This window comes from Echinops telfairi, unplaced genomic scaffold (genome assembly GCF_000313985.2).
Source record: "Echinops telfairi isolate 266 unplaced genomic scaffold, ASM31398v2 ScPeMD7_60;HRSCAF=208, whole genome shotgun sequence".
Classification (NCBI taxonomy): Eukaryota; Metazoa; Chordata; class Mammalia; order Afrosoricida; family Tenrecidae; genus Echinops; species Echinops telfairi.
Window position 1 is genome coordinate 38,142,054 of NW_022103958.1, and position 12,126 is coordinate 38,154,179.

Consider the following 12,126-nt stretch of genomic DNA (forward strand, 5'->3'; position numbering starts at 1 on the left):
TTCGCACATGGCATCAGCATTTTCCATCTGTATGTGCTGTCTCCATGTCTGGGCTGCTCTCTCCATATCTTAGAAGTGATTAGGTTGAGAAACTAATGCTTCAGATGAACTCCAAGAGCAGAACCCAAGAAGTTCAAGATTAAATCCTGGAGGTTGATGTGTCAGATGAAGACATGGCTGGAAGGTACGAAAACCTGGTGGGGACTATCAGAAAGAAGTTCGCCAAGAAGAGAGACCGGGCCGATTACAAAGATGAAGAAAATGGGAACATGAAACAAAGACGATGTTCTTAAAACCCCAAGAGTGAAGTGGCTGCTTGCAGAGGCACCTCAGGAAGAGCAGCCTTTTGGGGGAAGCTGCTCTGCTTACTGCGCTGTCAATTGTGGATACTCTGGTGTGTATTTGTGAACAAGTGCACACTTTGGAAAATGCTGTTCCCAAAACAGATGTGTGATGGATGTTATATATACATCCTTTTGCCCGAATGGGGTTTGTCGAGAAGTGGTTTTACTCTCTTGAGCTTCAAATGTACATATAGTTTTCTCTTTTTTTAAAATCATTTTATTAGGGGCTCATACAACTCTTATCACAATCCATGTGCACATCAGTTGTGTAAAGCACATTTGTACATTCATTGTCCTCATCATTCTCAAAACATTTTCTCTCCACTTAAAAAAAAAAAAAAGAAGTGATTAGGTTTAGGACCTGCCCTACTCAGGAATCATCTAATTAACACTACAAGGGAACATTGCTGCTGAATAGGATTACATTTATTTGTATAGTGGTTACGATGTCAGCACACAATTAAGGAGAACACAGTCCAACCAGGTTGTCATGAAATAGCATCCTTCCTTTGATTCCTTTCCAACCCATTAAAAAGGGAAAAAGCATGCTTAGTTCCTGAGGTGGAAGGTTGGATTGACTCACGGGTTACATCTTGTTGATCCCTGAAACAGATCTAGCCTTAGGACTGGTTCAAGACCTTTAATCTAAAATCATAGCAAGAACTCATGGGTATTGTAAAAAGAAAACAAGCTGTCAGGTCCTCAGTCTTTACTGTACCAAATGTGGTCTCCCTCGTGGCATCCTTACATTCATCTCGTGGACTCCTTCCCTAGGCCTCGTTAAGTACCACTCCACACTCTAGGTAGGTCTCATAGATAAAGCAATAAACAATCCAATATGGGACATATGCAATGAAATTGGCACGCAAAAATGATTACAGAGAACTACAGAAGGTCCACAGCTAAAAAATAAGGCTCAAGTTGGGACTTGGAGTTGGCGGTTGGAAGTCTAAGGAGTGCCCATAGAGAGTTTTGAATTGCTCAGGTGGAGAATGAGACAGGAGACAATGAGAATGAGGCCAAAGAACCTCCTGGGAATCCTGCAAGGCTCACGTGATGCGATGCCCAAGAATTTTAGCATTTGGAAAATGTATCAGTTTGGTTACTTTTGGCAACAAGTAATAGAAAAATCTTCTCAAAGGGGCTCGAGCTGTAGATTGGGAAGAAGGCAGTCTTCTAAATTCAGGAAACCCGCGGACCTTGTTCGGCTCTCCAGTTCTAGTTTTCCGCATGCTATCTGGCATCTGGAGAGCATCCAGAATAGCAGTAAGTGACCTCTACAATTGGTGAATTCAGTGATTCATTGACATCATCTGAGGTTCAAGTTCAGTCCATGTTTGGCCGAGTTGGCTTTGTCTTCAGGCTAATGTTTCATGATTGCTAGATGGCAGCTAAAGTTCTGGTTATTATGATCCAACCTAAAAATGTCCAGCAGAAGAAAGTGGAGCTATTTACTCTCTTTCTTTTTAAGGATATTTTATTGCCTTTTGGGTGAAAGTTTGCACAGCAAATTAGGTTCCCATTTAACAACTGTTCTGCACCAATTGCTCGGTGACATTGGTCACATTTCCACGTTGTGTTAACATGCTCACTCATTCCATTCAGAATATTCCATTTCCGACAATCTGGTTTCTTCTGAGAAGGTGCTGTTTTATCTTTGCTTTCGAGTAAACATCAACCACTTGGCCTCATACATATGAGTTTTAAAAGTGCCCAGTACTCTGGGCAGTTTTCTTGGTTGCAGTCTATATTTTAAGAAGCAATCTGTTATTTTGCTAAAAGGAGATAGTTTGGGTTCGAGGTTTCTGGCATCTCGCGGGGCTACAGGCTCAGGGGTTTTTCAGTCTCAACGAGCCTGGCTTGGACTCATCGCAAAGCTTCGAAAGCTTGGACTTTCTAGGAATGTGAATGTGTGCCACGTGGCTTTCTCTCTCCATTAGGATTCTGGCCCTGTGCAGAAGGGTCAGAGGTGGTAACCGGGCTGTTAGTTCTCCTGGTCTCACAATAGATGAGGCCCTGGCTTGTGGAGACTCTTAGTCCTGTAGTCTTGCTTCTTCTCTGAGTCTGGTTTCCTTCCTCCTTTTTGTTCCAGATAGGGGAGACCAAAGGTCACACTGCAGGTAATCACTATCAGGTTTTTTTTAATACCCTAGATATCATTCATCACGGGATTATCTAGTCTTTTGGTCTCTCTTTAAGAGTGAAGAAACATTATTGGGGAGAATTGTTCTTATGGGCCACAAACACATCATGTGGTGATGTCTAAAGGAGTCCCTGACAAGGAGAATGGGGCCGCTGTGCATCGATGAGAGCAGTGATTCTCAGCTGGGTCTGAGGTTGTCCTCCTCCTCAAAGGGATGGTCACAAATAAGGGGCAGGGCTGTGATGAGCATCAAGTAAGAAGAGGCTGGAGATCCTGCTGAGTTCATGCACAGAACAGCCTCCAACCCACAGTATTCAATCCAAATAGTAATAGAACTGAGGTTGAAAAACTGCGGTCTAGACCAATCAGAAACCTTCTCTGAAGCTGGGATTGGGACCATCTGCCTTGAAACACAGGTCCAGGGAGAAGCCTGAGTATCTGTATGAAATCAGGGTGGGGGGTCAGAAGTGCAAAGGAGGTGATGGGGAGAGAGATAGACACTGGAGAGGCAAGCAACTGAGCCAACCCAGAGGGATTGATGGGGTTTTCCAGTTTAGCAGATGTGTTTGTTTGTTTGTTTGTTTGTTTGTTTTAGGGATGCAGAACAAGGAGTTCTTGCCTACTGCAAACAAAATAAAGAGTTGTTGCTTTTGGGGATAAAAGTGAGGGTTATAATCTGATGGCTGTTCATCACCTTCAATACACACATGGAAACCTTAGGAGGAACTAGCACTTATTGATCGCCTACCCTAAATTCTGTGCCAAGAGAACCTAAGACGGGCAGAAACAATGCCAGGCAGGCAGTTGCATCTATGAGCCCATGCAATCTTCCCAAATATAGAGTAGCTATGCTTGATTACCCTTAATCCTACCCATGAGGAAGCCCCAGATCCAACGTGATCATTCCTGGGTCAGAGAGCAAGGATTCTTCCCTATATTCTGCTCACAAAACTTTTCTACATTGGATAATGCAAAATATCCAGGATTTCCAGAAGTAGTAGAGCTACATGCTGGGTAATGGTCTCTGAGTGCATTAAATGCCATATCTTCTGAAGGCAGATGGGCTGGTTAGAACCATTCTGGAGAAAGAACCTCTGGACAGAGATTTGCCTTTTTAAGAAGATTGATTTTTTTTTTTTTTTTGCTTATAATGCCCACAGTATTTCCCACTTTAAAACTGTGGGACTTAAAAATTTGTTTAAGTTCTTCTTAAATAAATAACCCCTGGCCATTGACTTCATTCCAAGACCTGGGGTCTCCATTGGGTGGTGTTTGTTTTTTTCCTTCTGGCTGTAATTGTTACCGAAGCAGGTCACCAGGTCTTCTGAGGTAGTTAGTTTATGGTGCCAACTGCCTAATAAACACATGTGGGATTAATTGAAGGGCGGAGAGATGAGTGGTTCGGTGAGCTTCGCCTGTCTTGTCTCTTGCTCTTTGATCATCAGACCAGTGTGCGGCTGCCTTGCTTGTTCTTTGCCTCAATTTGCAAGCTACACTACCTGTGGGACACCTAACCCGTAGACTGTGTCGCTGTAATTTGAGGTTTCTTCAAGACCTGCTTCCCCACACAATTGGAATTTACATCTCTTGAGCTGGGGACTGTTGGACCCTGTCATCTGGCTGACTGTTGGTGACCTGCTTTGCTGTTTGCTGCCTGTGGCCCGATAGCCTGAATTGCTCTACAGAGGATGACCCGGCGGCCCTCAAGACATGAAGGACTGCCAGTGTCTCACAACTCTCTCATGGGAGTGAGTGGCACTGAGCCATTTGTACTGCTTTATGATTTAATTAACTGTTTATTTCTTATGTTATATATCTATCTGTATAAAAATATCGAAAATTACTGACATTCTGGTTTTGTTTCTCTAGAGAACCCTGTCTAACACCCCTTCCTTCTGCAGCACTATGGGTGGGTTCAAAGCGCCAATCTTTAGATTTGTAATCAAGTATAAAAACCAAGGGACTATCTCATTCTCAGCTTTTATATCACTCTGTTGTCTAACTCTGATGAAGAAAACAAACCAGGAGTAATAGAAATCAGGGCCAGACAGACACTTTCTAAAGTATTCCTGGAGGTCCATATTGGGCCTTTAGACCATGTCGAAAACCTTTCCGAGAAGCTCCTTCCTACTGTCTGGCATTAGGATTCAGTGTGGGTCTGCTGGCCCGCGTGCTGGCGCCAACAGGGGCCAGTCTCAGCTGTCCAAACAGAGGGGAATTCAATGGCTTTGTCTTGTCTGAGGCCACTGGGCTCCATGGTGACTTCCAGCACTCACCCCGGGGTGTTGCCAAGGCTCTCTCCCCACCTCTCTCTTCCTGTTAGGGTTTCTATTTGCTTTTGGAAATGCAGGGGTCTGTGGTAAGTAGATTCGGGTTTGGGACTGGGTCTTGAAGAGAATAGAAAGGAGAGGGGACAGAATGATTATACCTGCTGGGTCCTTCCAGGAAGTTTATAAAAACATTCATTGGTATGTAGTGGAACACCAGGAGTTTCTCATACAATTCTTTTGGCCTAAGTTATCTCTATTGCAATAAATCCCACCGCACGAGGTCAGTGTGGGAAAACAAAGGATAGAGAGTTTCCTGGTTCAAAATAGATGTCAAGTTATGTTGGTTCCTGGGCTAATTCATTAGCAGGGAACAATCCTGAAGGAACTCAGTTGCTGGTATCGCCCAAGTGCCCGTATATTGTCTTTTGTTGCAGGGCAAACCATCACAAAATATGTCTGTCTACAACAATAGTCATTGTAGTTACTCATGATTTGATGGATCAGAACCAGGTCAGGGTCAGATGGGTAGTTCCTGTGCTGGTTTTGCCTGTGGTCTTCATGTGGCTGTCATTATGGGCTGATTTTCTGTGACTGGAGTGTTTCAAATGCATCATTCGTATGTTGGTGCTGGCTGTTCAATGGGTCACATGGTTCCAGAAGGGTAGCCCTGATTTCTTCCCATAGCAGATGTATTCCTAAGGCAGCAGGAGAACGGGCAAGCCCCCATGTGCACACTCCTGCCTCTGTTTGCCTCGTGTGCCGAATTGTCCAGTGGCTGAGCTCAGAGGCAATGGGGGGAGCAGGCAAAGCGAGATAAAAATCAACGAAGTGTGGACATTGGTAAACATAATTCACCGGAGCCCTTATTCTAATGATCTACCTCAATTCCTAGAAACCTGCCCTTGCCTTCTCACTGTGTCTCTCTGAAGTAGATTCATTGTTCCACTTGGGCAAATTTTTTAGGCAAAATGTAATATAGCTTTTATTGAAGGTTCCTAATGTTCTATTGTCTGGTAGGACCTCAAAACTCAATTTCACTTGTCCTCCCCCCATTTCCCAGGAGTCCTATCCACATTCCAGGGCTGGAAAACGCATCTGCTCTGGATTGTCATGGACACACGGTGGCATTTGCAGAGATGTGCTGGCTCTCAGTTGAGGGTTCACGGAGTCCCTTTGACGTCTAGCCACCTTTCAGGTGCTTTTCAGTCCCTCTCGAGTCTCACGTCTTTTGGACATGTTGTCAGGAGAGACGAGTCCCCGGGGAAGGACCCGCTGCTTGGTCAAGCCACTGAGCAGCGGAAAGGCAGAAGGCCCTTAACAAGTTGGACTAGCACAGTGACTGGACTCGATTATCGGGCTATTTTGATGGCCCACTCGGCTGTAGACAGCTCTATAAGGCTGTTTTATGCCCTTTCTGTGCACGATGTAGACATTTATCTTCTGAGACCTTTCTACTTCCTGGGTTCTACTTGGGAAACAAGTCATGGTCTCTCATGCTCTTAGATTCTCTCAACTTTTCTGTAGAACCAGTCATTCCCCATTTTGCCTCTTCCTGACGGGGCCTGATTAAACAATAAATCACATCCCCCCATTCAGATAGCAACAAAGTCTCTTTAAGCATCAATTCCTCTGACTTCTTCCTTCCTCCACCTCAAAGACTCCTTTTCTAGTCAGAGTTCAGGTAGCCTGGCTCTTCTTCATCTGGCTGTCAGTCAGTAGGCTGTGCAAGCCTGAGTTCTTTCTGTCACCTGATAGGGCTTACTCCTAGAACACTACAAGCAGGAAAGCTTCTGTTTTCTTCTTTTCTGCTGCTCATTCCACCCGTGAGACGAGGAACTTGATGGTTTAGTGAGAATAGGGAAAGGTTCACTCTAGGGTGGGGAAGAGGACTTGTACATATTTCAAAATATCCCCCATCACAGCTGCTACCTGTTTCTAATTGCAGGTCCAGAATGAAGCCTGCACTCCCCTCATCCTGCAGTGCCCCTTAAAGTACTCAGTTGCTTCCAAGAGCTACTGAGTTGGGTTGGCTTGCTAGGTATGTTAGTCTGGGTAGAGTAGAGAAACAAATTCATGGACACGAGAGAGTTTTATATAAGGGCAATCGTACATTAAAAAAGCATCTCAACCCAGTCCAGTCCAAGCTCATAAGTCCGATATTAGCCATATGTCCAATACCAATCTATAAAGTCTTCCTCAGACTCACACAACACATGCAATGATGCCAAATGCAGGATGATCACAGACCAGGGAGGAGAAAATCTTTGGATCCAGTGGTGTTGTAAGCTTCTCAGCGGTGGCAGGGGTCTCCACGTGGCCTCGCCAGTTCCCAGGGCTGCATCAGAGTAGATCCATGTGGCTTCTCCTCAGGGATGTCTCACAGGAAGCCAGCAGAGAGAGGGAAGTGTCTCTGCCTCCAACGAGGAATACAGGAGTTCCCAGAATTCTCAGGAGAAGGCCATGCCCACATAGGGGTCTCATTGGTTATATCTTGATCGACAGGCCAGACTCTACCCCTTCACTCCCAATCCTCTCAAATTGACACAAAATCATGTAACTACCACACTAGGTTTAGTTACAGAAAAGAATTTGAATTGGAAACCGAGTTTTATTTTGTAGTGATCTGTCATCTTTCAGAGGGATTGGTACCCTGGTCAATGTGGTCCTTCCTCTAGGCTAGCACGACAATGTCCCAGTGATTCCATTAGACGGCTTTACAGGTAACAGTATTTTTGAAAAACAAGCTTACACTTACATTAGTTTCCTAAATGTATAACAAATTGTCACAAACTTTGGGTTTAAAGCAATAAACCTTTGTTATCTCATCGTTTCCATAGTTCAGGAGTCCAAGCATTTTGTTGGGTCCTCTGCTCGGGGACTGAAATCAACATGGTGGCTGGGCGTTGGTCTTCTCACATGGCTGCTGGAAGAATTCATGACCTTGAAGCTATACAACTGGGAATGGGCTGCTTCTTCAAGACCAACAGCATCTCTCCCTTCTGGTAAGATGGCGGTGGGTTTTGTATTTAGGAGCAAAGCATTTTCCTCCTGTTCTTCCCTCATCTCTGGGAACATCAGCAACCACAATTGGGGCAGTGTCCTTTTCTTGCCAGTCCCATCCTTGGCTCACACTCCTTGGCAATGGCAGAAACTCCCACAGAGCCTCCCATCCCTCTTTGTTTAAGAGGCACTAACAGCACTTCCATTCAGCGCATCTTCCTTTTAGAAAACGTCCTGACAGCTTTACTACTGGGGCTTCTTTATGGGGCAGTGGAAGAGCAGGGACTTGAAGAAAAAGTCAATATCAGGTCACAGACGATCCGGAAGAATGCTTAGCTCCTGTGCTCCCTGACCTCCTGCACTGCCTCCTGCCCCACCCCAACCCCTAGTCAGAGCTAAGCACACTTAGATTTATAAGTATGCTGCCCAATACCCAGAGGGCACCGAGAATGGAAGTGACCAGCCCAAGGAGGTTTTAGGGAAAGGTCATGACCACAATTCACTAGCTCAGGCCCTCTGGGCTGCTAGAGAGTGGGTGGGATCCTGCATCGGGGTGTGGGGCAGGGGACAGGGAATAAAGAAAGAGTCTTTGGAACTCAGGGTTTGGCAGAAGTGCTGTGGCCGAATCCTCCAGGAAGTGACATGACTGTATCATCCCCCTGTGCCATGCTGGAGTGATGGGGAAGCCAGAGAAGCAATGGACAGCGAAGGTGAGCCCTGGTGGTGTAGTCGGAAATGCACTGGTTTGCTAACCACAAGGTCAGCAGTTCCAAATGGCCAGCCACTACTCGGGAGAAAGATGAGGCTTTCTACTCCCATAAAGACGTGGCAGTTCTACTCTGTCTATAGGACTGCTGTGAGTCAGAACTGACTCAATGGCAGTGAGTTTGGTGAAAAAGTCAGGCTGTTCCATCTTGGAGAACCGGGAAGTCTCTGCTATGCAGAAAGCCAGGGTTTCCGAACACTCGTATCTCACATCAGGACATGAAGACCTTGCCCTTAAGAAGTATCCTTTGTGGATAAGGCTAGATAGGACGCTTCAGGGCGCAGTAGGTTTACGTTACCATTGGAGGAATAATTCAGATGATGAGTATGATTGCATATCCTAAAGAGTGGAGTCCATGTCAGTAAATGTGCATCTGGAAGTGGTTGAATGCGGTCTGTTTTGCTGTGTATATTTTCAACCACAATTTAAAAGCAGCAGCAGCAGCCTTAGTGTTCAAATAAGCCCCTACACCCACCCGGGTCTCCTCTGGAGACACAGGATTCTCGGGGAAGGGTAATGAATACAACCTTCTAGCAGAGCTGGCCTCTTCCAACCAGCCCCATGGGAGAGATAGCAAATTAACTGATGCTTGGGGAATAGTAAATAGTCACAAGCAGCCCCTTCTTAAGTGGAACTCCCATGAGAAGAAAGTCATTTTCATCATAGCGCTGGGATAAATTCCAAGTAGCCCTCTCACTGTGTCTTAAGTGAGAAAATGACTCGCACTGGCTATGCCTACCTATGGCAAAGGGCCCCACCCCAAAGGCTGGACCGGCTTACATTGCCACAGGACATTGGAGCCCCTTCCCTGTGGACTTGGGTTTTCTCATTTCACATTTCCCTCCCTAATTTAATACCATTGTCATTTGCATTTGCATTTCTTTGCTGATTAGTGAGGTTAAATGCTCTTTTCCCAGATCTGTATTCCTCTCTTTTTTCGAAGTCCCCTTTGAGTAAATTATAATCTGGTCATGAAAACGAGGAGCAGTGCCCTTGAGAGACCAATTAGAAAGAAGAACAGGAATGGCAAAGAAAAGAGGGGAGGCGACAACGCAGAGAGAGAAATGAGAAAACTTCTTTGCCAGAGTTAGGCAGGTTAGAACAACACAAAATACACAACATCGAGAGCAGAGGTTCCCAAACTTACTTGACCTTACGGCCCGGTTCTCAGAAAAAAACAACCAAAACTCCTCAGAACTTCCCCCAAATGAAGAACTTCTGTACAATAGCCCATGATCCAGGATAAAGTGTAGGTATCTGCTTTTGCAGCACCCCTACCCCCTCATCTCTCCTGGCCCCCTGGTCCCACCTCCCCTGCCCCTCCGGATTGTTCCAGTGCCTCCCAAGGGACAGTTATTGCCCACTTTGTTCTAGAGTCAAATATGCCCTGCCTGGTTCAAAACACAACTCAACCCCACCCCTCCCACTCATGACGGGGCTCTGTTCTAGAACTCAATTGTCAGTCAGTTTTAACACTAGTGAAATATCTTGTTTGTAAAAAGGTTTTGTTATCATTGGGTTTTCTTATCAGTATCTTTATAAATCTGATCTCGGTTTATCTCTGGGTGCTGGAAATATTACGTGATCTGCTCTGGTAGATGTTCTTCATCTTGTGTTATCTTGCCCAGGCCATCCTTGGATTATTTGGCATCTTCAACATCGGCACTTCCTGCTTCTCCGGTTGCCCATGTTGGTCAAGCCAAATCTGCGTTCAAGCCATGAAATCAGCATCAGTGGCATGAAAGTATGTGTGGTGGTCTTCTTGCCGTTCATTCAGGTTTCCAGAAAGACTGTGTGCTTCCTAGGAATCTTCTTCTCGATTTGGTCTTCCAGCCACGTCACCAGTAGCGTCTCCAGCGCTTGGATTGACTTTTGCCTCCTCTTTGTAACATTGTTGATTTATGCCAATCGATCCTTTAATTGCCTCCAGAAGTTTATCCAGAGTGCCTGTCCAAACTGGAATGAGACTGCCCTTCCACATGTTTTTGTTGTTATTTTACAAAGAACATAACCTCTTTATTCGTTTGAGAAACAAATGTTTGGCTTAGGTGGTGAGAACAAGGCAAACACTAGGGACATTGAGTAGCTCTTCCTATTTCTTCCAAAGGGCTCCAAGCCAGGAAGAGGCTACAAGGGAGCTCTCGATTGCTTGAGCAAACCAGTTTGGTGGCTTTTCAGCAGGATTATCCCAATAAAGACATCTGTGAAGACAGGACAAGAAAGAAATGACGAATATGGATCATTCAACATGTATGTGCTGTTTAGTCTGAAGTCCCTATACGCGCTCTAAAATCCTGTCGTTATTCCGAGCTGGGAGTGCGGTCAGCGTGCTGCTCCATCTTCCTCCCACTGCTCCTGATTCTGCCCTGCAGAACCTCGGGGTCGTGAAGGCATCCGGCTGCCAGGGGCGGGGGGCAGGTCAGAACATCTGGGGGCTTGGGGAGGCCATTTCCTTGGCTGCCTACTTGGCTAACCAGTACTTGTATCTTTTGGTCTTAGGCTTCTCAAAGTTCACCCCAGACATAGGCACCCCCACAGTGTCAAGTCCATTTCCTGTTACCTCACGCCAATTTCCTGTTACCTCACGCCAAGGCTGGCCCCGCCATGCGGTGGACTCTTCTGGTAACTTGATTGCATGGGGAGCTACCACCACACCAAGATTCCGGTTCAAGTGGCAGGCCACGATTTCAGGGTTCAGCTCCCATGTCACCTTGTTCTTCATCCTTATTTCTAAGGGACAGGTTTTCCGAAATTTCACTGTCGCCTTACCTGCCCTGGTCTGGAGCCTCTCTATCTTCCTTCTTGTCTCAGCAACTTCTCTTCCTGTTTTCCAGGGATGCCCATACAGCCAGTCCTGGAGGAAAGAGTCGATGATGGGCCTGGATTTCCTGACGGACCACAGGTCACCCCGCCCTCCAAGATCCTGGAGGGCTCCAGGTTCTCTTTGGGCCAGTGTTCAGGGTCTTCCACCAGTTGGTAGACGTGGTGTCGCTGGTGCAGGTGTGGCTTCCTGCCCTCCCGGCCAGCGGCACCTGCCAGCAGCGTCCGCTTCACGGTGACAGTGAGCCACCGAACTTGCGCTCTGGGCCCCGGGGGCCAAATCAGCTCGCAGACTCCTCGGTCCGGAGCAGTGAAGGCGACCACCACGTTCACTTGTGGTTTTTGATGACTTTCCATTCTCAGAGACTTTATGGATCTTCATCTTTATGTCCATGTCTAGAGCCTTCCTCACCTCCTTTTTTGGATAGAATTTATAGAGCCATGACAAATTTGTTACTCGGATTGTTGGGCACTACCTGCAGTACGAGTGTGACAGTGGGCGAAATTTGAACATTGCTTCAAATGAACAGCCGATGCGTCTGATGGTAGGAAAGGCTCTAAAGTCATAAACGATCGGGTTGCGGTTCTGGTTAACAAGGGAGTCAGCTTCAGGGTCAGAACACCGAAGTGAGAAGAGTTGCCAGAGTTTCAAGCACACGTGAGTTTCCAAAGTCCTTTGTCATTAGAATGGAACATTACCCACCTTTCTACCCATTATGACTTCCAACACAGACACCAGCTTCATTGTCCACCCCAGGCCATCACCTGCTATGTGACAGGGTT

General features: G+C 46.2%; 1 pseudogene; it reads right to left on the reverse strand.

Moving 5' to 3' along the window:
• Positions 1-10,942: 10,942 nt before the first annotated feature.
• On the reverse strand, positions 10,943-11,700 carry LOC101652006 (annotated as a pseudogene).
• Between the last annotated feature and the right edge of the window lie 426 nt (positions 11,701-12,126).